Source organism: Triturus cristatus, chromosome 10 (genome assembly GCF_964204655.1).
Source record: "Triturus cristatus chromosome 10, aTriCri1.1, whole genome shotgun sequence".
In the NCBI taxonomy this organism is placed as follows: Eukaryota; Metazoa; Chordata; class Amphibia; order Caudata; family Salamandridae; genus Triturus; species Triturus cristatus.
The window spans coordinates 835,293,442-835,320,663 of NC_140593.1; the positions used below are offsets into that span (position 1 = coordinate 835,293,442).

Sequence of the window (27,222 nt, forward strand, 5' to 3'; positions counted from 1 at the left end):
GTGGGGAGAAGGATCTGCCATCACCTGCCCCACTGCCATCTGTAACATCGGACCGGTGGGTTTTGCAGATCGACTAAAGGAGCTGCTCCCTCCCCTTTGCGACTACCCCTCCTCCTATGCCACCTACTTACAACAGGCTTACGGAGGCCCACCTATCCCTTATTCGCAAGGAAGTAACTGCTCTCTTGACCAAGGCAGCCATAGAAAGAGTGCATTCCCCAGAATTAGGTCGTTGTTGCTATTCCTGCTACTTTCCGATGCCCAAGAACGACATAGGCTTTTGGCCTAGCCTCGACCTGCGCTCTCTCAATATGTTCCTCAAGAAGAAGTTCAAAATGCTCACTCTCACTCAGGTCCTGTCTGCCCTAGACCCAGGGGAGTGGTTGGTAGCATTGGACTTGCAGGATGCATACTTTTACATCCCTGTCCTGCCCACCCACGGACGTTACCTGTGGTTTGCTGTAAGTCATGAGAACGTTCAGTTCCCCATGCTCCCCTTTGGCGTTACCAGCACCCCTCATGTGTTCACCAAGGTGATGGCGGTTGTTGCAGCTCATCTGTGAAGGTCAGGAATGCCATTCCTCCCCTATCTCTGCGACTGGCTGTTGATTGGGAGCTTGCCCCAGGCTGTTGTCCTCCATTTCCAGTCTAGGATGAACCTCCTGCACTTGCTGGAGTTCACTATCAGCGTACTGAAGTCACACCTGACTCCCTCTCAGACACTTCCTTTAATCTGAGCTGTTCTGGAGACTGTCATGTTACGAGCCTATCCTCCTGAACAGTAAGTCCAGAATATTCAGGCTATGATACCAATGTTTCAGCCTCTATCCTGGATTTCGGTGAGCCTGACTCTGAGGCTGCTGGGGCTCATGGTCTTTTGCATCCTGCCTCCTGCTGGTGACACATGCCCGATGGCTTATGCAGGCTCTGTAGTAGGACCTGAAGTTCCAGTGGGGGCATAATCAGGGAAATCTCTCCGACATGGTCCGGATCTCGGAGGGAACTGCAATGGTGGTTAACAAACCGCGATTGGGTCAGCAGCAGACGCCTCTCCCTTCCCCAACCAGATCTGACAGTAGTGACAGATGCATTATCCCTAGGATGGGGCTGCCATCTTGGGGAGGTGGAGATCGAAGGCCTCTGGTCTCCAGCAGAATAGAGACTCCACATCAACCTCTTGGAGCTCCGGGCGATCCGGCTGGCATTAACAGCTTCTCTGCCCTCCATCAAGGAAAGGCTAGTACAGGTATCCACAGCAAACACCACCGCAATGTGGTACTGAAACGAACAGGGCCGGAAGGGGTTGTGGACCCTTTGCCAAAAGACCCTGCTTCTCTGGACATGGCTGGAACATCCGGGCATTTCCCTGGTAGTTCAACATCAGGCGGGCTCTCTAAACGCCAGAGCAGATGAATTCAGCTGAAGATGCCTAGCGGATCACCAATGGCGTCTCCATCATGAGGTGGTGCCAGGTCTCTTTCAGCAGTGGGAAAACCCTTGATTCGATATGTTCACCACCGCCGAGAACATGCAATGTCAGCTGTTCTGCATGCTGGAGTTTCCAAGGCGTCTCTCATTCAGTGTCTCTTTTTGTTTCAAGTGGAGCTCAGGCCTCCTGTACACCTTTCAGCCCATACCACTCCTGCCCAAAGTTCTCAAGAAGATCAGGAGCATCCGGGCACAAGTCATTCTTGTGGCTCTGGACTGGGCACGGAGAGTCTGGTATTCCGAGCTGTTGAGTATGGGCATTGGTTCTCCAATCAGGCTGCCATTTCGGGAGGATCTTCTGTCACAGCAGCAGGGGAAGGTTCTCCACCTGAACCTATCAACGCTCCACCTTCTTACATGGAGATTGTGCAACGACTGTTGACAGCTTTCGACCTTTTGCCCAAAGTCTGTGACGTTATCTTGGCAGCCAGGCATCCCTCCACCAAGATGGTATACGCCTGATGTTGGGGAAAAACTATGGCATGGTGTATAGAAAGGCAGATTAATACCCTTTCTGCCCCTGCTTCTCAGGTTCTTCTTTTCATTCTCGCTCTTGCTCAGCGAAGCTCTGCTTTGATCACTCTCAAAGGCTATTTTTTTACTATTTCAGCTTTATTGTGGTGGCCTGACCAGGCATCCCTCTTCAAATCCAATATTGTAAATAGGTTTCGGAAAGGTTTACAACATTTGTTCCCACCTGTTCCCTTTATTAAGACCCAGTGGGCCCTCAATCCCGCCCTCACTTTCCTTATGTGCCCTTCCCTTGAGCCCCCGCATAATTGTCCACTCAGGCTCCTTACCATCAAGACGGCCTTTCTCGTAGCTATAACATCTGCTCAGAGATCTATGAGCTTCAGGTGTTGTCATCCAAGCTTCCTTACCTGAACATCTACCCCGACAAACTGGTGCTTTGTACGAGAGCTTCCTTTCTACCAAAAGTGGTCACTCCATTTCATGTAGGCCAAACCATCACTGCCTACTTTTTCCACTCTGCCTCATACCTCCAAGGAAGAGGAGCGACTTTACCGTCTGGATCCAAAAAAAACATTTTCGTTCTATCTCGACCACACATTAAAATTCTGGGTGGACGACCAACTTTTCGTGGGGTAGGTCATAGCGAAGAAAGGACGGGCCATCTCATGATGGATCATGCTCTGTATCAAAATCTACAATGCATTGGCTAAGAGGCAACCCCCTGAGGGTTTGCGTGCTCATTCACCAAGAACTAAAGCTGCAACCACTGTGTTAGCATGTGGAGTTCCGGTCTTGGACATCTGCCAGGGAGCAATGTGGGCTTCCTTGCACATGTTTACCAAGCACTACTTCCTGGCCAGTCAGGTCCATACGGATGGTCATTTTGCCTGTTCGGTCCTGCAGGACTTACTTGTCTGAAATTGGTCCGTAGAGCCACCTCTGCTGAGATGTTTCTTGGGTATCTATTCTAAGGTAAGAAATCTGCGGCTAGAAGTCTCTGTCAGATGAACAAGGCACTTACTGTCGGTAGCGCCTTATCTGGTTGAGACTCTATCTAGCCACAGATTCCTTACCAGTCCACCAATCATTCCCACTCTGCGAATGGATTCCTAGGGACAGGGCTTTTCCTTTTCAGAGCACTGGTGTTCCACACCATTGGTCAGTGTGTTTTGTAGCTCAGTTCTTCTGGTGTAGAAAATCGTGAAAAGTAACTGACGTCAGTGCTAGGGTGGCACCTATATAAATACAGCACATGTCACTTCCAGGGCGGACAATGCCGACGACTGATGAGCAGGGGTACTACTCAAGAAAAATTTACAGATTCAGTCGGACACCTAGGGATAATTCCAAGGTAAGAAATGTGTGGCTAGATAGTCTCTACCAGATAAGGTGTTACAGAAGGCAAGTAACTTGTTCTTCAGGCAGACCCACATAATTAGTCTGAACATTTCTAGGACTATGGAAAGCATTAATATTCTAACTGCTTTCACATGCTGAGATGGTTTGAGTAAGTTGTGATCTCTTGTTTACATGACTTCAGAAGAGAACTAGACTTAGGGGGCAGCTGTAGTATTAGAGTTATTGGACCTCTTTGCTCCTTTTGATACTGTAGGGCACAGTACCCTGTTGCAGCTCCGACAGACCTTTGGCATCCAATATCGGACACCCTGTTGAATTGAATTGTTTCTGTTTGATATAGGAAAATATAAATCTTTAGCCCCCAACAGTCCTACTTTAGGAAGGCGGGCTTTAGCGTTCTACACTATCCCTATTCTTTTTAGGTCTGACCTTCGAGGCAGCTTTAGCTGTCATGCCAGACTATTGTTTTTTTATGTTTATAAATAAAACATAATATACATACATAGAGGGTCTTTGGGTCACTGGACTTTATCAGCTCCTCTGTCCCATTCTGTATTATTATTTGTAAGGTATTCTAAAACCATGCCTGGGCAGCTACTGTATAATGTTTTTTAGAATACTTTATTAACTTTTCCAAGATGGTGGACGTACTTTCAGTGGCAAGCCTGGGTGAAATTTTGCATACACCGGCTTAATCATACTTATTGTCTTGCATTTCACGCTACATCTGTTACAGGAAATTCCTGAGATTATGCCACATCACATAATTAGATTTTGTTTTGGTTAAAATCATATTGCGAGAGCACACAAACAACACAAGAGAGCAGAGTACAAGCAGCTGTTGTTCCATTTGCATGTGTTTTTGCATTTTTTTTTAAAATCTCAAACTGCATCCTTCAGTTCAAAATGGATACAAGGATGCATCTTGCAGTAAAAATTAGTATGAAATGCCAGAATGCCATTTTTCACAAATTCTTGTACTTTTTTGGGCATTTCGCTTAATTTCTGCAAAGGAAAATACATAAATGTTGACCAGGCCTATTCAATACATCCATCTTGTAACAGTAAACTGTGATCAGATTTTTCATTAACATCCAAACATGGCGACTAGTAAATGCGTAAACATGGCTGAACATTTTTTAATGTTTTTGACATACTTCTTCATTTTTAAAGAATGGGAAGCCCCCTTCTAATGTGGCTTCATGCACATACACAAACATTGACAAAGCCAGTAGCTCTTTAGGCGGGCAATAAAGGCTAGATCTATTGTCTTTGCTAATGCTTGTTTTACATCTAGTTCCGACCGCAAGTACATTTCGTCTTTTGGCATCAATTTTTACAGTTGTACTGCCCGTACAAAAATGTTATTTAGGAATCGGGTGCAGTGGTTTCAAATGAGCTAAAACTTTGTGGCACATGCTGCATTTTTGGCAAAGAGGATTGGCACTACCAAAAGGTCCAAAAGCTGAGACCTGTTGATTTTGTCAGTCGTTGTTTACTATCTGTCACAGCACATTTGACGCTCACACCAGTGTTGCTATCTGCAGCATTTTTTCAGTAGGTGCGAGCATGTCACCAGCCTGGTCTACTGTTCACTGGCTTCCAACTTGCCAGAAAATCCAGCTGAATGTGGGTGTATTGAACACAGGGTAGTCAGTGAGCAGGTCTGCCTTTTCTGCCCTTCTTAGGCAGAAATGGTGTTAGTACCCAAACAAACGACTAGGGGGAGGTAGAACGCTAATTCCCATTTTTTGTTTTTTTTTGCAGTTTTATATAGCCCGAACTCGACCTAAAGGTTTTTGAGCACTGTATGTGAGCACCAGTTACAACGACACATTAATTTTTGGTAGGCACGGGGAAATTATAGTAGCGGCTGCTATGGAGCAGTAGTGGTGCGGCAAGGAAGGGGGTAAAAAAAGTTTCAATTACGTCCCGGCCGCCACCTCTCCTCCGTCCTTTTCGGTTGACGCTGGAAGCACACAGGCTCCCGGACTCCCCTAATCCGATCACAATGACAGCAGCGTCGTGATTGTTGTGTGCGGCCCGGTTTGGCGCTCAGACAGGTGGTGGGAACCTGTGCTCGTTCTCCGGGTGGAGAACATGCTAAGTGCGTATGTCTGTTTGGCCGGCCCAAGATGGCCGGCCAATCTGTCATGCGCACTTAAAGTGTGCTCACCACTCCTCCCCATGCTCTGTGGGCAGCTCAGCCCAGCCCCGCCCGCACCTAAAAGAAATACAACAGAGCCAGTACTGAAATATAAAATGATAACATGGTGTTAATATCATTTTAGTTTTCCTGTGGGGCGACACTACTTGCCTTAGCAAAGCAGCCACATCTAGGAAATTAAGTGATTTGCTGGAATCACAGGATGTTGAGCCAACTCCTAGACTCAAACCTGGGTCCCCAGCTCCAAAGTCGGCGGCCCTGGGCGTGTTTTAGGCAGCTACACAATGTAGTAGCCTATGGTTATCATTAAGGTTGGTCCATGATTGCCTGGCATTCATTTGTGGCTATGTAAAAATGTTATTATGCACAGGTAGTCTTGCGTAATTTACGATTATAGGCTCACCCCCAGTTTGTGGGGTTTCCCACTGTTCCCTACATCAGTGCACATGTATGGTTGTTTCTCGCGAACTGGCAGTATTCCATCGTATAACTAACTTTACTTCCCCATAAACTGGCAATATTCCCTTGCAGGTTTCAGTTGGCGCTAAAAATGAAAATGCTGTTTTCCTGTCCGTTTCCGTTTTCCTGGAGATTATAAGAATTTCTGCATGTTGGCATTCACTTTTTTCACTTCAAAACTTAAATGGGGTGCAAAAAGTCCTGATTTTAACTTGAAATCCCACATACAGAAAACATGTATTAATTGCTGAATCCACAAGAATTACGAGAAATGTGCAAAGGACGGCATGGAACTTTGGACACCCCTAGTAAGGTCCCTTTCTGTCCCTCCCACCCTAAGCAGGTCCTTTCTGGTGACTCTTCTCCCCCACGTGGTTGGTTGCGATGGAAAGTACATCTTTATTTTGTGCAGGTAGTGGGCTCTGGAACTCGTTTTTGGGGACCGAGACTGGTTAATCATTATCAGACTTTAACCCAAAGCAAGCACAAAGGAGCAAAAGGGGGAGAACATAAAAAGAGCCTGCAAGAATGAGATCAAGAGAGAGGAAGTGTAGGGTGGTGGAGAAAGAGACATGAGTAGGAATCAAGACTAAGCAGGCTTGGTATTCAGCAACCCTGGCATTGTGCAGCGCCACCCAGGGGCGTAGCTAGCAATGGCGCATCAGGTGCAGTGGTTCCGGGGCCCAGGAGGGTGAGAGGCCCTCTGAGCTCCAATTATAGGTAACTTCTACCACCTAACCGAGGCCTAGGGAGGCCATTATCTTTGTTGCATTAGGGCCCAAGGCGCTTTTGCTATGCCACCTGCAGCTGGTGCCAAAGAAAAGCTTTAGTGCTCCTACACTTACTTTTTTATTTGTTTTAAACAAATGAAGCACCGAGGGTGATTGGCTGATAGCACTGTGGTTAGATATGCCGATGCAAAGAGACGTTCTAGAACTTTTGAGTGGTACGTATTACAGAGATTATGGTACGTAATGCAGAGATTCGGGGAACCTCGAAGTCAAAGATGACCAAGAGACCCTGCTAGACCCTGTTTCTGTTTTTTCTATACTTCTTAAAAACATTAAAACCACAAAGCACTAAAACAAGTCTTACTTTGCACTCATTCAGCCCTGATTCCCTAAATTGAACCATCCTCGCGGCCATGTTGTCCAAAGAGAAAGTGTATGAGGTCAGCTGTACCGCTATAGCAGGGCAAGAAAGGTGAGAAGGGCAGGGGCCCTGGTGGAGCCACAGCAGTGGGCACGAATGTCTTGTGCGCCACAGCTGAGCAGGGGAGTGTGGCGCAAAGCGGCCCCTGTCAGTGGTGTGCTCCGAAGGGGGATTGGGATATTGGCAGAGCAGCTAGGATCCTGTGATTCTGCAGCCAAGGCATTTTCTGCATAAGAACACAATGTAAATTCCTAGGGCAGCTGAGATTAATACCACACTAAATAACAATCGTTCTAATATAAGGAAAGGCAAAAACAAAAATGTATATATTGAAAAATACAAACATTGTTATTTATTAATATATTAAATATTCAAGGATTGAAAATAACACCAAACCACACACACACCACATCTATCTCATCATTCTTACTCAACAATCATAATGCATACATCACTGGTACAATGAAACACCTGAAAAAAATCATAATTCAAAATATTATGTACATAGTCAAAGGTTTTGCATTGCCATTATGTTCTTAATTTAAACATTTTCTTTAGGTAAGCCATGGATACAGGCTTTTAGTTCCTAGGTATGTATCTGTGGCATTAAGTGGCTCCAGATGATTTCCTACGCGCGTTTCGGCATTAAAATGCCTTCTTCAGGAAAAGCCACAGCAGATACAGGCAATATCATGTAATGTGGAAACTATCCGCCTGAACGTGAAATAAGGTAAACAACGTCTTACTTAGAAGGCAGCGTGCTTAGGTCTTCATTGAAGTGAACAGAATCCACTTGGAAGCTGTTAATGTAGTGTGTTTTATACATAATTTGATAGCCCGTTTCTTGGCAGTTTCCAAAGTTTAGATTCTCTGAGAAACTTGAGGATTTTCAATCGATGCGTCTCAGGTCAGCTCTACGCGTGTTATAACGGTACCCTGATAATGCGATTTTCTGCACACACCTTTAAAACGAGTTTTGTTGTATAGGCATGATTGCTAAAGGGATATGCATGGTGAATTGCGCACCCCAGTCACCGCCCTGCGCCCTAATACCGGATACCCCAGCCCTGCAATCCACCCCATCCCTTAAACCTACCCTGACTCCTCACCCTGAGTCCTAAAAATTGGCCCCTGCCCAAAAAACTACACTGACCCCCGCCCTGAGCCCTAAAACTGCCCCCACCCCTGAAAACTGCCCCGTCCCCTCCCCCCGCCCTGAGGCCTAAAACCTTGCCGAAAAAATGACCCCGACCCCAGCGCCCCCACCCTTAGCCCTAAAACCCGGCCCGAGCCCTTAAAACTTCACAAACCCAGCCCTGAAACCCTGCCAAAAAAACGACCTCGATCCCAGCTCTCTCGCCCTCAGCCCTAAATCCCGGCCTGAGCCCTTAAAACTACTCACCCCCCACCCTGATTCCTAAAACCCCGCCCCCTACCAAAAAACACCACCAACTCCCCTCTGCCCTGAACCCTAAAACTGATCCCCACCCCTAAAAACTACCCACCCAACCCGGCCCCTGCCTCAGCCCCACTTACCAGACCGCGTCCCAGAGCTTCCTCTCCCGATCCTTCCTGTTCCTCTCCCCACCCATTTGCACATCTAGACCGCTGTCTGCCTTAGCCACGCATATGCGTGGTTAAGGCAGATGTGTGGTTTAGGCAAGCGTTGTTCAGCTTGCGTGCAAGTGGCACATGTGGCTCTGCCCGCGTTGTAAAGGCCATTTCCCATTAAACTTGGATGAAGGAGACAATACTTTGCTCAGACAGTATTAATGAGTGGTCAAGTGGCAAATTAGTGACATAGTACTGCCAGAGAATTTGTGGCATCCTGCTGAGAATTTTGCCTTTTCGTGCCATAACTTAGTCACTCCTGTTGCATAGTTTAGTCATCTGTTCCTGTGTAAGTCCACCTACCCTGCTATTAGGGGACTCGTATGTTTTACCCCAGCCCTGCATATATTTTAGAGACAGTGGCGTAGCACGGTCAGGTGGTACCCGGTGCAGAAAAGAATATTATTTTTTCAATAAAAAGTGTTGTGAGCCCCACAAAATTTTCTTTATTTTAAAAACACATATTTTTGCCATTTTGTCACAGATCCACAAACAGCCAAAAATCTGCCCACACATTGGCCTGTCAGACCAGCCCTTCTAGTCCTGCCAGAGTTCCCTGTTGGCCAGTTCGACCCTGTCTCCTTGTGGTACCTGGCCTTGCACTTGTGGGGGCGCCAGTGCGTCCCGTGGCTCCGCTCGGGCAGGAAAGCAGACCAACTGGCAGGAGGGCAGCCATGGGAAGCGTCCAAGTGGACATAAACTTGTCAAAGCGGCGTTGCGTGTGTTCAGAGATGACCTTTCGTTCGACTCGTAAACTCCTTGAGAACCCGGCGCCTTTATGTTTCCCAGAAATGCGCATCTCGGATGTGTGCAGCGGGCAACCCATGTCTTGGGGCCCGCTCCAGGTACCCCGGGAGATTGGGGGTGACCCGTGAAGAGCTTCTGGCTTCGACAGGAGTGTCCGTTATCTGTCTAGTCTTCAGGTATGCCGCTGACCGCGGCCCCCGCAGGGGGCCACTCGGCGGTCGGCGCCTTAGTGGCCCCGGGGCCCCGGTCACCCCTCCCCACTCCATACTTCGGGGGGGGCGGGGGCAGGGTTCCTGATCGTGCCCCCCTCCGTGTAGGGGGCCGGAAGTGACGCGAAAGGCGCGTCACTTCCGGGCCCAGGTGTGAGGGGAAGGCTATTTAGCCTTCCCCCACCCTCACTGGCGACCTCTTTGTCGCCCACCTCGCCCTTTTACCCACCTCGGTCGGTCGTCGCTGTCTCGGGGTTTTGTGGCCGTCGACATCGCCTCGCGGGTCCCACCGTCACCATTTGTTGTCTAGGTGAGTCTTGCTTAACCCTTCTCGCCCCGGCCCCGTCCCTGGGCAGTACCAGGTCGACGGGGCCCTGCGGCCCGGATAGCCGCGGGCGGGGAGGGCGCAAGTTGGGCCACGATGGCTCAGGGCCTTTGTGTCGGATGTGCGTTGGGTGGCTAGCCTCTCCTGGGTCTTGGCCGGGGGGGGGAATTTACGCCCGTCCTTTTGTGCGGGGATTGTCGGCCGGTTGCGAATATTTGGTCGGTCTCCGGTGACCCCCCCCCCCCCCCCCCCCCCACACTCGGCGGGGCATGTCGGCGCTTAGTTGGGGGGTATCAGCCTGCAATTACGGCGCAGCGAGGCGCGAGAGGGCTGAGCAGGCAGGACAGCTCAGGGGGCAAATGAGCATATGGTAAAGCCGTCGAGAGGTCAAAGGCGCTGGGGAAACGTTTCTGTCTCTACGGAGACGTGGGTTTTGAATATCATTGCTGCTATTTATGGTAGAACCAAGGCGCAGGGGAAACGTTTCTGTCTCTACGGAGACGTGCTTTTAAATTCTATTCTGTGGCACGCCGCGTGGCCAGTCACCCCCCGTTCTGTTTTCAGGGGCCGCGGGATTATCACAGAAACGCCCAGGGTTCTCAGCTTTGTGCCAGCTGTTTCTTGGGACACCCGCGCCCGGTCATGCTTTCAATCTGGTATCGTTGAGCAGTGCCTTGCTAGCGGCACTGCATCGGGTGCGGGGTTCCGGGTTGCTAGGTATGGCCTGGGCGAGCACTTCGTCCCGCCCTTCGGCACAAGGGGGGGATGGCCCTGGATGGGGTGCTCTAATGAATAACAATTTTAAATTATGTGTAAGCACAAAATTTTATAGTGGCAGGGTACACTTCCAGTCCAAAACCCAGGCGGTACATTACAGAGATGGCTTTGCACAATAGTGCGTAGCACAAGGCAGACAAAAGTGCTCCAGCACAGACAGGGAGAAACACACAATATCTTAGTCAAAATGGTGCTGTGCTGCTCTCTCTCTCTTTGACACTACACAGCTCATCAAATGTGGTTGTGTCCATTCTTTAGTTATCTCTAGATCTTTTTATTTGTTCTTATCTATTTCTATTAGTCTCCGTCTTTCTCTATGTGCCTGGGTCTAGCCGTCTGCACCATTTCACAGTCAGTGTGGTCTTGGGCGAATTATTCATCTTCACGTGCCCCGGTCCAATTTTCACGGGGCGTACGCACAGCGCTCCATCTCCTGGCACTGTCTTCGGTGCTCGTGTACAGCACCACACGACTGCTCCTGAGGGTCATTGCTTTTGGGGAGGACGGGGGGGGCAGCGAGTCCCTCGTGGCCTCCCTCTGGGGCTAACCAGTGCTTTCTGCAGTCTCTGGCCAGGGGCAGGGCAGGGAGTCCGGAAGCAGCAATGTTTCCGATGCGCAGTGGGGGACCGTAACAGCCTGAACGAGATCGCTACGCCGCGGGAGGTTGTAGTCATAAATTATGTTCCACTGCATTCAGTGGGCACAGGGTGCGAGGTGCGTTCTCGGTTTCCCTGGATAGTTGAAGTAAAGTGTGCCTTTTAGTGAGGCCATTGTGTCGAGCCACGTTAGCAGGCTTGGGTCTGGGGACCGGGGTTCGAGTTCGGTTTCAACGCTGATCCTCCTGTGTTTCTGGGTAATCACAATCTAGATGTTGCAGAGTATTGGACCGAGGCACATGGCGAGGAAGCCATTTGCCTAGAATCACACAATGTGGGTGTATGGGAAAGTCATGTCCAGACTGTGGCCTCTTAGACCAGAGACTACAATTTGGTCACTAGGGTTTGTTGTACAACAGTTTTGCTTTTCCTTCTGGTGGGGGATACCAGCGGGGATATTTTGATATTCAGCAGATAATCAAATAGCTTGCGGAGTGATTTTGGGGCAACATAGGGCAATGTCTTTCCTTTGTAAAAACTAATGTTTTAGCAGTTGTAAGCACGCCTAACGGTCAGTTAAAACGTTCATAAGTGTACGGGTCAGTGCCCCTTTTATTACTCTAAACTTCAGTAGACCGGGTTGTGTAAGTACAATATTAACGCAGTGAAATGACATGTTGCTACCTGTAAACAGTTATATTTCAGTTGGTATCGAAGCACTGTTTTAAGTTCCTTGAAACGTGTGCAACACTGAGGGGGCTTATCTGAGTCCCCACAAGGGTGTTTTTGGCCTGGGAGGTACAGCAGCGCGGCAGTACTGTCAGCAGGGCCGCTCTTCACCAGCAGCTGCCTTCCCAGCGTTCTCTGTTCAGCAAGGCATGCTGGGAGAGCTCCACAGTACAGTGGAAAGGAAAGAGAGAAACCTCAACACAGTGACAAAGTCAGTAGGCCACGGTAGTACTGTCAGCAGGGCCGCTCTTCGCCAGCAGCTGCCTTCCCAGCGTTCTCTGTTCAGCAAGGCATGCTGGGAGAGCTCCACAGTACAGTGGAAAGGAAAGAGAGAAACCTCAACACAGTGACAAAGTCAGTAGGCCACGGTAGTACTGTCAGCAGGGCCGCTCTTCGCCAGCAGCTGCCTTCCCAGCGTTCTCTGTTCAGCAAGGCATGCTGGGAGAGCTGCTCCGCGGTACAGTGGAAAGGAAAGAGAGAAACCTCAACACAGTGACAAAGTCAGTAGGCCACGGTAGTACTGTCAGCAGGGCCGCTCTTCGCCAGCAGCTGCCTTCCCAGCGTTCTCTGTTCAGCAAGGCATGCCGGGAGAGCTCCACAGTACAGTGGAAAGGGAAGAGTGAAACCTCAACACAGTGACAAAGTCAGTAGGCCCCGGTTCGTGTGGTGGGTTTTGAGCCCTAAGCAAAGAAAACATGAAGGGAGTGAGACTATATATTCCTTCAACTTTCTCTCCAAGGGAGCAGGGCATGGAAAGGACCTCTGAGGAGACTCTAACCTGGGAGTCGCAGTTTGGGTGGATCACGAATTTAGAGAAGGAATTTTTGACGGATGTATCCACCCAACTGTACCCATGTAAAGTGTAGTCGACCGTGATGCACAGCAGTGAGGCGTGGCGCGCCATGAGTGTTTCATCCTTATGAAGGGTGCAGTATAGATTATCCGGAGCCAGAATGGAAGTCCCAGACCGTGCAGAGAGTAGGGTGTACGCACTAACGTGAGGTGCTTTCTACGACCAGTGTGTGGTCACAGCATATAGAAACCATTCCTGTGAGGCGCATAGGCAGATCCCAATATGGGAACATCTAGAGGTTATAAACTGAGGTGCTTCGGGAGAGCTCAGAGGGAACTGATTACACGTATAAACAAAGTGACAGAAGTGAAGCGCCCGCGGAGACCTATTTATGCCCTACGTGAGTGACGCTTATAGTGAAAGGAGGCATTATTTATGTGACGTGCAATTACAGAGCAGTGTGTTTTGATGACCTCCTTGAATAAATAGTAGGAGGTACTAGTGGGCACTGCAAGAGAGCCCCGCTCCCTGTGAGAAATATTGGTATACCTGTAGCAATAGGCAGTGAAGTGAGGTATGTTGGTGGAGCTGCCTGCGAACCCGGTTTTGCAGCAGTAAAACGTGCTTTCGCGGGTTGCGTTGTCCGAGACGGGGAGGTCGCAGAGGGCGTGTCGGGTAGTGGAGGAGAGGGTTTATGATGGCTGGTGTGTTGGGAGACAGCTGCCTGCCTCTCTCGATCCCATCCTGGACGTCTCTGCCCTGCACAGGGGTGGTGGTCGGGCCTGTCACTCCCCCGGCACACGTGTTTACAGTCCGCGCAGAGGGGGCGCTGGGATTCTCAGGCTCGTCCTGCTCCTAGCAGTGAGCCCAGCGGGATCCTGGGGCAGAGTTCTCACCCCACCGGCCCCGGTGCGCTGCCCGGGGACTGTGGGAAAAGAGCTGAGACCAGGTTGGACCGATTGCGGCTTCTGCTTGTTCCCCACAGCTGGTACAGTGGGAAATGCTAAGCAACCCGGGCAGGAACGAGAGAGCCCCCCTTCCCCCCTCCCAGGAGTGTCGTGAAATAGAAGTGGGGGCACATGGCCCTGGGTAAACACTCCAAGCTGTGGCCAGTGTGTACATCTAATAACCCTGGGAGAGCCTCGGCACTCGAGTTTACAGCCCCCCTGTGCTAATAAGAGCCATCAGCCGCACACTGCGAGGGACAGAACTCTTTCACTGCAAGCCCTCAGTGAAAGAGTCCCATGTGAGGGCACGAACTCACACACAGACTTCAGTAAGAGTCACATGTGCGGGACATGGACTCACACAGACTTCAGTAAGAGTCACATGTGCAGGCCACGGACTCACACAGACTTCTGTAAGAGTCACATGTGCAGGCACGGACTCACACATGGACTTCCGTAAGAGTCACATGTGCGGGCCATGGACTCACACAGACTTCAGTAAGAGTCACATGTGCAGGCCATAGACTCTCAGACTTCAGTAAGAGTCACATGTACAGGCACGGACTCACACATGGACTTCAGTAAGAGTCACATGTGCAGGCCATGGGCTCACACAGACTTCAGTAAGCGTCACATGTGCAGGCACGGACTCACACATGGACTTCAGTAAGAGTCACATGTGCAGGCACAGCCTCACACATGGAGTTCAATAGGAGTCACGTGTGCGGGCCATGGACTCACACAGACTTCAGTAAGAGTCACATGTGCAGGCACAGACTCACACATGGACTTCAGTAAGAGTCACATGTGCGGGCCACGGACTCACACAGACTTTAGTAAGAGTCACATGTGCAGGCCACGGACTCACACAGACTTCAGTAAGAGTCACATATGCAGGCACGGACTCACACATGGACTTCAGTAAGAGCCACATGTGCCGGCATGGACTCACACAGACTTCAGTAAGAGTCATGTGCAGGCCATGGACTCACACAGACTTCAGTAGGAGTCACATGTGCAGACAAGGACTCAAACACAGACTTCTGTAAGAGTCACATGTGCAGGCAAGGACTCACACACAGACTTCAGTAAGAGTCCCATGCACACACAGACTCACACAGACTTTAGTAAGAGTCACATGCACAGACAAGGACTCACACACAGACTTCAGTAAGAGTCAAATGTGCAGGTCATGGACTCACACACAGATTTCAGTAAGAGTCACATGTGCAGGCACGGACTCACACAGACTTCTGTAAGAGTCACATGTACAGACCACGGACTCACAAACAGACTTCAGTAAGAGTCACATGCGCAGGTCACGGACTCGCACACAGACTTCAGTAAGAGTCACATGCGCAGGCCACATACTCGCACACAGTTTTCGGTAAGAGTCATATGCGCAGGCCACGGACTCAAACACAGACTTCAGTAAGAGCCACATGCGCATACGGACTCACACACAGACTTCAGTAAGAATCACATGCGCAGGCCACAGACTCATACACAGACTTCTGTAAAAGTCACATGTACAGACCACGGAGTCGCATGTACAGGCCACGTACTCACACACAGGCTTCTGTAGGAGTCACATGTGCAGGCTACAGAGTCACCCATGGACTTCTGTAAGAGTCATATTTACAGAAGCTTGCGTGTGACTACCTTGGCCTGTACATGTGACTCTTACAGAAGTCCATGGGTTCACCCTATAGAAAAGAGTCACATGCAGGCCATGGATTCAGAAACAGACTTCTCTAAGGGTCACATACCGGCCACAGATCCACACACAGACTTCTGGGAGAGTTGCATGTACAGGGCATGGATCCACACACATACTTCTGTGTGACTCACATATATATGCCACCGCTTCACTCACAGACATCTGTAAGAATCACATGGTCAAGCCACTAAATACACAGACTTTTGTAAAAATCTTCTGTAAATCTCATGCGCAGGCCATGACTGACAAAAAAGTCACATGTCTGCAATAGTCACATTTGCAGGCTACAGATTCACCCATGGATGTCCGTTAGAGTTACATGCAGGCCATGGATTCACACACAGACTTCTGTAAGCGTTACATGTGAAGGCCAAGAATTCACCCTCAGTCCTCTGTTAGGGTCACATGCAATCTAAGGAGTCACACACAGGCTTCTGTATGTGACATGTGTAGAGCCACACACAGACTTCTGTGAGAGTCACACATACATGCCGCAGCCAAGACGCTGAGTTACGTAGTACATTAATGTGTCTGGCGTGTAGAGATAAAAAGAAATGTTCCTGAAGCGCATTGTTAGATTGTCAACTAGTGCTCCAGCTGTGCATTTTGGAATTATGAATATTGCATACATTGCCAAACTTAAGACCTTTCCTATATTGGGTGCGGCCACGTGGGACACCAGAGCTGTTATTTTCCAGCAGCACTCCCGGAAGTCCTTAAGCTTGAGCAGGGTTCTCCAGAGTCGGTCCTGGAGGGCTGGATCCATGCCAGATTTTTAAGAGAACTACATTTATGTAAATAGGGATATGCTAAAAAAAAATCTGGCATGGATCCAGCCCTCCAGAACTGACTTTGGAGAACCTTGAGCTTGAGGATAGCCAATCGTTGGGTTAGATAAGTCTCACCCCTGAGTTGCTTTTGAATCTGGGCGTGTCCGAGTGTGGTCTTCTCCTGACTAGATTACTATAGCGTTTGCCGAGGAAATTAAAGGTGTATATACAATTTGGCTATGGGAGCAATTGCTGCTAATCCAAAGAATGGGAGATGGTATGTTATGTTATGTTAATTGGTTCTTGATATAGTGCAATGACTCGTCCCTGACGAGAAACCTAGGTCCTGTGACCGGCAGGTGGGTAAAAGAATGGCAGCTAATTAAAGCAAACACAACAATGGGGGAGGGTCCAAGGGAGAAAAGTTTATAGACCTGCAAGATAGTAATACCCCAATCAAGTTTACTACAAAACACAAAGAACTATCTTGGGTCTAAGAGTGAACAATGATCACAAGTGACAGCGGTTAGTTACGGTAAACTCCCACTAGGAAAAATCCCTTTATAGGACTGGAACCCTCACTCACCCTAGGTGACATGCTTCATCATTGAGTTCTTTCTCCCGATGGAAAAACCTAGTTCCACTGAGGGCTACAACCCCCTCACTGTGAAGGAGGAGTCCAGGGATGTTATATGTAAAGATGAGGCTGTATACAAAGGAGATCCTTTTTAGTCCCTTATGCGGTGAGTGGAGTGAGAAAACAGCAGCGCAAACAATAAGCTAAATTAGGATTAAAGGGTGTGGTGAAGTTAAAACTGAGTGTTGAGAACCAAAATATTTTTATTTTGTAGGTTTCACCATCAGGGTTAAAAAGCAGTGAAAATAGAGCAGTATAGAGCTTTATATTGCTCGATGTAAAAGGTCAACATGTTTCAGCCCTATTGATCTGTAGAGAGCCCCCCTTCCCTGAGTTGTTACCAGGTTGAGGTGAGGGTGGATATCCAACTATTTGGATATACCCAGTAATACCGAAGACATATGAACTGATTACTGGTGTAGTATCAAAATGTATTGTTTGTTTGTCTGAGCACCAAATAGCGGCAGCTTATTGTTTACACACGGTCCTGAAGAAAGCCCGGATACTTCTCTACAGATCAATAGGGCTGAAACATGTTGACCTTTTACATCGAGCAATTTAAAGCTCTATACTGCTCTATTTTCACTGCTTTTTAACCCTGATGGTGAAACCTACAAAATAAAAATATTTTGGTTCTCACCACTCAGTTTTAGCTTCACCACACCCTTTTATCCTAATTTAGCTTATTGTTTGCGCTGCTGTTTTCTCACTCCACTCACCGCATAAGGGACTAAAAAGGATCTCCTTTGTATACAGCCTCATCTTTACATATAAGAGTGTTGAGAACCAAAATATTTTTATTTTGTAGGTTTCACCATCAGGGTTAAAAAGCAGTGAAAATAGAGCAGTATAGAGCTTTATATTGCTCGATGTAAAAGGTCAACATGTTTCAGCCCTATTGATCTGTAGAGAGCCCCCCTTCCCTGAGTTGTTACCAGGTTGAGGTGAGGGTGGATATCCAACTATTTGGATATACCCAGTAATACCGAAGACATATGAACTGATTACTGGTGTAGTATCAAAATGTATTGTTTGTTTGTCTGAGCACCAAATAGCGGCAGCTTATTGTTTACACACGGTCCTGAAGAAAGCCCGGATACTTCTCTACAGATCAATAGGGCTGAAACATGTTGACCTTTTACATCGAGCAATTTAAAGCTCTATACTGCTCTATTTTCACTGCTTTTTAACCCTGATGGTGAAACCTACAAAATAAAAATATTTTGGTTCTCACCACTCAGTTTTAGCTTCACCACACCCTTTTATCCTAATTTAGCTTATTGTTTGAGCTGCTGTTTTCTCACTCCACTCACCGCATAAGGGACTAAAAAGGATCTCCTTTGTATACAGCCTCATCTTTACATATAACATCCCTGGACTCCTCCCTCACAGTGAGGGGGTTGTAGCCCTCAGTGGAACTAGGTTTTTCCATCGGGAGAAAGAACTCAATGATGAAGCATGTCACCTAGGGTGAGTGAGGGTTCCAGTCTTATAAAGGGATTTTTCCTAGTGGGAGTTTACCGTAACTAACCGCTGTCACTTGTGATCATTGTTCACTCTTAGACCCAAGATAGTTCTTTGTGTTTTGTAGCTAATTAAAGCAACCAAATTTTGCGATGTCTTTTGAAACCAGAAAAACGGGAGCATGCCCGTATGAATATAGGGAGTCTGTTCCAGTGGAATGGAGCAAGGTAGGAGAAAGCCCGGCCACCGTATTTTGAGGTACGAATACGTTGGGAATGTAAAAGAAGTTGATGTTTGGCTCTTAGGTTCCTGTCGAGGATGTACAGAATAAGTCTGTCTCCTCTAGATATTTCGAACCTGAGCATGACAAACATTTATATGTCAGGCAGAGAAATTTGAACAGTCCTCTTGCTGATTGGAAGCCAATGAAGAGCTCTGAGCGTGGGGGATGACGGTGTCCGTGGAGGCAAGTAGTTGACCATGCAGGCAGCAATGTTTTGGACGACCTGCATTTTAAATGAAAGAGATTAATTTGAAGCGAGGATTAGGGCGTTGCTGATAATTAATGCCTGGGTGAGTGTCTTACTGGAACTCAAAGGAAGCCACTGAAAGATTTTCCTAGAGAGGCGCAGTGTGCCAAAGCAAGTGCAGCAGGTGGAGGTAATCTGGTCCTTCATGGAGAATTTGTCATCCAAAAATCTACCCATATTCCAGGCTGTTCTGTTGCGCAAAGTGACTGGACCAAGTTCAGACGGCCATGAGTCAACCGACCAATGGAATTGGGCTTTCCCAAACAGAAGGATCTCTGTTTTGCCCCCATTTAGTTGGTGACAGTTGAGGGACATCCAGATGGCGATAGTTCTCATGCAAGCCACAAATCGCTGTTTGACATTCTCAATGAGTTGCCCAAATGAGATGACCAGCTGGGTGTCGTCTGCATAAGAAAGAATTTCGAACCCGCAGGACTTGACAAATTGGGCTGGTGGGACAACATAAATGTTAAAAAGTGTAGGGCTCAAGGAGGAACCCTGAGGGACCCCCTTCTCCAAGGAAATGGTTTAGGAGTGGTAGGCACCAATCAAAACTGTTTTGACCCTGTCTTTGAGGAAGTATTTGAAACAGTTGAGGCGGTGCCCTGTATACCTATCCGGTGGAGACGCGGTATCAAGATGGAATGGGAGATGATATGAAACGCTGCAGATGGGTCAAGCAGGACCAGCATGGTGGAGTTTCTTGCATCCAGGGATAACCTTATAGTATCTACTACTGCAAGCAGGGCGTTTTTGGTACTGTGAGAAGGTGTGAAGCCAGATTGAGAGGCGTTCAACAAACTATGGTTCTCCAAATAAGAGGAGAGCTGTTTGTTGATGTAGGTCTCCAGAACTTGACCCAGCAGAGGGAGGAGAGATATCAGGTGATTGTTAGCTGGTTCCCTGGGGTATGCATTAGGTTTTTTCAAGATAGGTGCAACATGTGCTGTTTTCCATAACAGTGGGATTGCGGCGAGTGACAGAGACTGGCTACAGCAATGTGATAGCTGGCGCAAGAAGAGAAGATAGGCTGGCAATGCTACACAGAGGGCAAAGGTCACAAGGGGAACCGGATTTTACTCTAGATTGCAAATCAAGCATCTGAGATTGAGAAATTGGTTTGAATCTTTCTAGTACAACCGAGGCAGTCTTTCGAGGCGAATCAGCTGTATAAGAGTAAGATAAAGGATTAACCTTGGAGTTAAAACTACAGTATAAGTTGTCTATTTTAGTTTGGAAGTGACTGGCTAAGGTGCCAGAAAGTGTCTGGAATGCAGGAATGACAGAGGAGCAGGCTTGATGTTTGACAAATTTGTTTAGGACTTTGAATTGTTCCTTTGAGGGGTTGCTTGCCTAATCTATCTTGTTGACAATATAACGCCAGCGTGCTGTCCTTATTTTGGAATGATATGCCTTTAGTGCTAATTTATATGTTTGACGGATCTAGTTTTTGACACCCTCCATTTGCGTTCTAGTCTTTCACAACATGGCTTGCTGGTTTTCAAGTCAGCAGTATACCACGGGGTATTAGGTCTGCAAATGTTTGTGGGAAGTTGTTTATGGGGGAGGCAACAATATTGAGTGCATGGGAGATGGTGTTGTGTAACAGGGCTAAAGCTGAGTTCATGTCCTGCGAGTTGTCAAGAATAGGTGGGAGGAAAGCGGATTGATAGGACTCCAGAGTAATTTGTTTCCATGGGCTTGATAGAGGGGGTCTTCTGGGCTATAGGTTTTGCGGGGATGTTCAAGATGGGAATCCGAAAACTGATTAAAACAATGATCAGTCCAGGTTAAAGGTTGCGTGATGTCAACTTGAAGAAGCCTGAAGGTGGGAAAAATGAGGTTTAGAGTGTGGCCTGCTGACTGTGTGGGGCCAGACCTGGTCAGATGGAGGTCTAGCATTTCGAGACTGGACAGCAGGATAGGTACGTCCGGATCAGTGGCTATGTTGACGCAATAATTGAAGTTCCCTAACAGGAGGACTTTTTGAGTGGATAGTACATGAGGTGCTAGTCGTTGTTCTAGTTTGTGACTAAACTCTTATTTTGGGCCTGGAGGGCGGTATACTAGAGCACTTTTCCAGGTGTCGTCATGAGGTTTTTCTATTTAAAATATTATTATCTCTGCCCAGTCGGTGAGTAGGCATCAAGGATTTCAACACTGAGGGTGTCCTGAAAAGCAACATCTACTCTGCCACCTGTTTTTGATACCCTGTCCTGCCTAACCAGTTTATAATTATCAGGAAATGCGTCGGGTATTCAAGGCAACGTTAAAGAATGTAGCTGGGTTTCTGTGATAAAGCATGGATCTGGTTGTACAGAAGTAAGTCCCAGATTTCTACTTTCTACTTTCTGCTTTGGGATTGATCTAGCATTGAAATAAAGGCAATTGAGCGTGGGAGATGGACTGCAGTTTGATGGGTAAATCCAGATGTGTTGGGTAGAAGTTGTGAAGGTATTTTACCAGAGTTTAACTGGGGAAGCGCATTCCCAATTATCACTCAGTGAAGATGTTTTGGCAATGGAGAAGGAGAACCTACATGTGTAGCATGAGAAAGGTCCTTCAGAACATACTGTGAGGTGGGGGACTGCTACTGGGGGAGTAGATGCAAGGTTTCTGGCACCTAGCAACGTTCCGCTAAGATAGGCGCCGACGGGCTTGCCTTTGATACGCCTGCTGCGCGTGACCACTGTGCTTCCGCGCCCGGCTTGTGATTTGTGCTGAAATGCAAATGACAACTAGACCGCTGCCGTCCAGAAATGGTGGGCATCGTGGTCTAGCCACGTCAGAGCAGTCAGCAAAATCTGCCCTAGCTCCCTCCGCTCAATCGGCAAAGCCATGTCGGACCGAGGAGCTCAGGAAAGAGGTAATCAGTGAGAGAGTTGAGTGTGGAGAGCGTACCATCACTGCGAGCTTCCAAACATTAAATTCAATGCAATTCTAATCTTCAATACCAACTTACACTGCGCATAGATTATTAAAGTTAAACATAACATTGTATTCCATTCTGTTGGCTGGACATACCTTTTCGTACTTCAGCTACGTTTAAGTATCAGCCCCAAATTTCTAACTTATATTGGCATAATTATACAAAAATCTTACAGCTTTGGTACGAGTGTCTGGCTCGGTTTCTCCTCGATTTCCTATACATAGAGGTACCCACCAGGGCTGCCTACTATTTCCATATCTTTTTGCATTATCCATGGAGCCATAGGCCGCCTGGGTGAGAGTAGACACCCAGGTATGGGGCTTTGAGTGGTTTCCAGGGCTATGGGACAGGATCGTGTTATATGCTAACAATGTCCGATTCTTCCTAACTGATCCCCACATATCAGGCCCCGACTCCTCCGCATTATGAAAGTGTTTGGTGAGACATCCGGACTCTACATGAACGGCAACTATTCAGTCATTTGGCCGATAATGTGGACACGGGATATTGGAACTTGAGCGGCTGAACTGGTCATTGCCACAAAGGGCTTGAAATACCTGGGTATCTTTCTATCTGCCTCGCAATCCACTGTGTGGCTGCGCAACCTTGCCGCACTAACAGAATGAGTCAAGACAGAGGTGAAATCTTGGGCCCCCTCCTTCCTCTTACGCTCTATGGCCGATCTGCCATCTTCAAGATGGTCTCCCTACCCATCCTTCTATATAAGTTGTAGAACCACCCTTACCCGGTCCCAGTCACCTGGTTCCAGCAAAAAAATACTCTACTAAGCCAGTTTGTTTGGTGTGGAGGTGCAAGCAGAGTGACATTAAGAACCTGCTATCACCTTACATACTACAGTAGCATTGCAGCGGCTAATATTCAATCTTATTACGTAACGGCTCATCTGCAAGTGCTCGAAGAATGATGGTACAGTGCCAGAGACGACCCAGCGTATAAGGTCGAGCGATGGCTAATGGGCAACACCTCTGTTCATATGTACCTATCCAGCCAGAGACTCGGACATTGCCGCCCGCGAAGAGGGTAATCTTTTAAGTCTGGAAACAATTGTTGCGTTGGATGGTGTGGTGGGGCCACCTGACACATGAAACTCCGATGTAATACAATGGCCTTCTTCCTCAGATGGCTACTCTGCCCTGGTACCGAGGCTGGGACTATATAGGCATATCCTCCCTGGGGGCGGTCATGCGTGGGTGAACTCTCAAGTCCTTCCAAGAGTTGCAAAATGAATTCAACATGCCGCGCACACAATTTTACACATACCTACAATTCCGACATGCCCTAACCCCCTACATCAAATACTTACAGACACTCCCAGAATTCAACCCATTGGAAGGTAAACATTTAATGGGGGAACTGGGTGACCATAAAATTACCAAGATATATCGGACCTTCCTCATTAACAGTCATACCTCACTAGCTGTGCTCCTGGAGACATGGCACACAGATATTGGTCCAATAGAAGACAACGATTGGACTGAAGCCCTTGAGTCTCCATGAAGTGAAGCCATCTCATATCGTCTCCGCTTCATCAAATTCAAATACCTACATTGTGCATTCTACTCTCGACATAGACTTTGGCGAGCTGGCCTAGTGCCCTCCCCCATTTGCCTGCGCTGTAACACGGAGGAGGGAACTTTTTTAATCACAACATCGTCTTGCAGAGCACTTGCTAGGTTCTGGCGAGGGGTTCTATCATGTCTATTCAATGCCTTGGCTTGGGACCTCCCCATGTCACTAAAATTGATTCTCTTGCACACTGAAGACGAAATTGGGGGCAATAGATACAAGCGACATCTCCTTTTCCTGGGCCTCACCCTGGCAAAAAGGGACATAGCTTGGCTCTGGAAGGCACCCTCTTCTCTCTTAATATGTGTCTGGAAACAAGGGATGGACTTTTGCATGGGCCTGGAACAAACTATGTTCATAGCCCTGGGGTGCCCCTAAAAACACACTAAGATATGGCAGTGCTGGGTCGACTACCGAGGCATTCTATTGCCATTCCTGCCACCTGATACAAAGGGTACGCCCAGTTAGAGATCCCGATACTGAACACTAGTACAGTATATATACACCGGACGATGTCTAGATGCCGATTGAAGTTTCTGGGGAGATATGACAAAGACACAGCACATTTTGTTGGTATGTTTGTTACTGCATTGTTTATGATGTATATTCGCCAGCAGGAAAATTGCGCCATATTCATATATTTTAATTACTGCATCTATAATGTACACTCTGCGGGCCACGCATGGCTGGAAATGCAAATAAAATATGTTTTGAAGAAAAGAAAAAAAAAAGTGTGGGCTATTTAAGACGCACTGTCACTGCAAGCTACCAAGTGTGCGATAATCACGGAGTTTCCCTAGTAGAAAATCTATACCAAATCGGGAACATTATTTACAGGCCACCAAACCAGCTGCAGCCAGTTTTATATCCAAAAATTTACGTTCTGAATTTTACCACTGAACAATTTCACTTTTAAATGGGGGAGTGCTTGTTTGTGGTCAAAATACTGTAATGTTTGTTCGCACCAGGTAGAGGATGAAGTGCACATTTTTGAGTGGGCTTTGCCTAGTTCATACTAATGCAAGGACAAAAGTGTCTCAAACAATTGCTTAATGTGATGAAGATTGCAGTGCACCGGGTGATGAGTCCAAAAAGAGAATTTATTAAAGTACAGCAGTTCATAGGAAACGTCTCAGCCACCACATCAGCAACTGACATGTGTAGTATTCTAACATGCATTCCATATTCCATATTCTCAGTTCCCTAGTAGACAATTCTGTTTACAATTCTGTTTAAATTCCAAATGCGGTTGTCATTAAGATTAACTGAATTTGGAAACAACTTAAAAACCAAGAAGGCAGAGTGAAACTTTGAAGCCCCATTTTTCTGCGGAAGTCTCACTTTCCTCATGTCTCCCACTTTTATATTAGTGCAACTAATGGTCTTTCTTTTATCTAAGTTTTGTTTTCTTTTCCAAACTCTTTCTTGTTGAGTTCTCTTCCATTCATCTTTGTAAGGCAACACTCCTGTGGGCGACGTACTCATCATCCAGGACGGTTTCACCATCGTGTTAGGCTTCTTGCCTCTAATTAACTCAAAGGGCACCCTACCTGTGATCGAATGGGGCGTTAAAGAGTAAGCCTCAACTCCTTCAAGTATATCCTTCTTCCAATCCTTGTTTTGTGCTTTTGAAATCTGAATAGATTTGTTTAACACCCTATTAAATCACTCTACCATCCTGTTGGTTTCAGGATGATAGAGAGAGCATTTTTTGTGTTTAATCCCCCTGAGGGACAAAAATTCTTCCATTTCTTTAGAAACTAACTTGACATCATTCTCCGTTCAGATATAGTCTGGATGTCTCTCCCTGCTGTAAACGCCTCTGAGGAAGGTCATCAAACTACCTGTCTCTATGCTCTGTGTGATGCATATTTCTGGCCAGCGTGAGAACATATCCATCAACTCTAACACATATGACTGACCAGCTTTGCCTGTGACCAGTCGTAGGATGTCCCAGGCTACCTACTGCCACACTCTCTGAGGGGTCTCTCAACAGCATTGGTTGACCTCTTGTTTTACAAGCCTTGGCAATAGAACAGCACTTGATTAATTCCCTGACAATTCTCTCAACTTGTGTGTCCATTCCAGGCCACCAGAAATGTAACCTGATCCTCTCCTTAGTTTTAGAGATTCCAAGTTACCTTGGCGACTCAACTGAACACGCTTTCCTCTGACTTTAGTGGGAGGAACCAACCTGATGCCTCTTCATAGCATGCCATCACTCTCAGACAGCTCGTCTCCCACGTTCCAAAACTGCAGAGCACCGTCGCTCACACCCTTTTTTTAACCTCCACCCTTTGCTGACCAAACTATCACCTCCTGTAAAACCATGTTCTCGCTCAAAAGAGACTTCCACTCAAACTCGCTCACGACATTGTTGGTGACCTCACAAACTGCACTCTCCTAAATCCCATGGATCATCCCACACTTTAGGCTCAGAATTTGGCTGACCCGACAAGTATTTTGCGACTTTGTTTTCCACACGAGGGATGTATTCTACTTTGAAAATATAGTCCTGCAGAGGCGCAATCCATTTGCAAATTCAGCCTGATACTGCATCCAAGTTTTTCTCACCAAACACATCTTCGAGGGGCTTAAGGTCTGTCCTTACCATAACAGCCATCCCCCAGAGGAACTTCTTCCATTTTCTTATGTCTCAGTAGATGCAAAGTGCTTCTTGCTCAATCACTGAATATCTGTTTCCAGGTTCGCTCGTCGCCAACAAGCTGAAGATGGCGGCACACAGTAAGATGAGTCCAAAAAGTACCTCAATTCATAGGAAACATATCAGCCACCAAACCAGCAAGAGACCAACTGACATGTGAGGCATTCTAACATGCATTTCATATTCCACATTCTTGGTTCTCGAGAGGATCGTTCTATATACACTAAGCATTGGCGTAACAACATAGCGATACCACTCTTCGCATTATGCTGTGTGGACGGCGTCCCAAGCAATAGAGTTATTCAAAACAAACTCCACAAGGCTGGTGGTGGTTCTCCCCTCATTGTTTTGTGCTGTCAGCATGGAATCTAAGGAAGTGTTCTCAAAAGTGAATTATATTTAACTTTTACCCTCATTGAGGGACCATTGAAAGTAGCTTTTTTTTTTTTTTACAATATTGGGAAAGGTTCAATAACATCACATTTTTATCTATCTTCTATACGCACGGGGGCACCGTCCGGGTTTGATTTTCTTTTAACACAACCTGGCTAATACACAAAAAAAAAATTATTGTTATTTTTAAATAGTTTCGCTTTCAGAGTGTGCACTGTACTTTAGTACTTTTGGGGACTTTGTCTCGAAATAAACTAAATTAACTGATTAAGCAGGCCACAGAGATGCAGACAGACTTGTAGGATTTACATCTGCAAGCCACGGGGCCCCCCGGCCCTCTCCTACACACATGGAGGCCATGGAGTCACACACCGCCTTCTATAAGAGTTACACTTGCAGGCCACGGCAGCACACACCGCTGTATATAGAGGCACACTCAGGCCTCTTGTACATCACAGGTGCAGGCTACAAAGCTACATGAGGCTTCTGTCATTTCACACGCATAGTTGGACATGTTTGTATTTCTCTGTTGAGCACCCAGCTGGGCACACATTTCGAAGTTGGGCTGTCAGCATTTGTATTGCGCACTTCCGCCATTTTCATAGCATTGTAGCCCTTGCTGCGTCCAGCGAAGCCTGTACGCCTAATTGTGCGCTTTAAGGCTAAGCGACGCATCCGTAGCGGGGTACCTTGT

General features: G+C 47.3%; 1 protein-coding gene across 1 annotated transcript in view; it reads left to right on the forward strand.

Annotated features, from left to right (window-relative positions):
- Positions 1-27,222, forward strand: part of CORO7 (coronin 7) — an 850,148-nt gene that overhangs the window by 588,189 nt on the left and 234,737 nt on the right. The gene's annotated exons all lie outside the window — the stretch shown is intronic.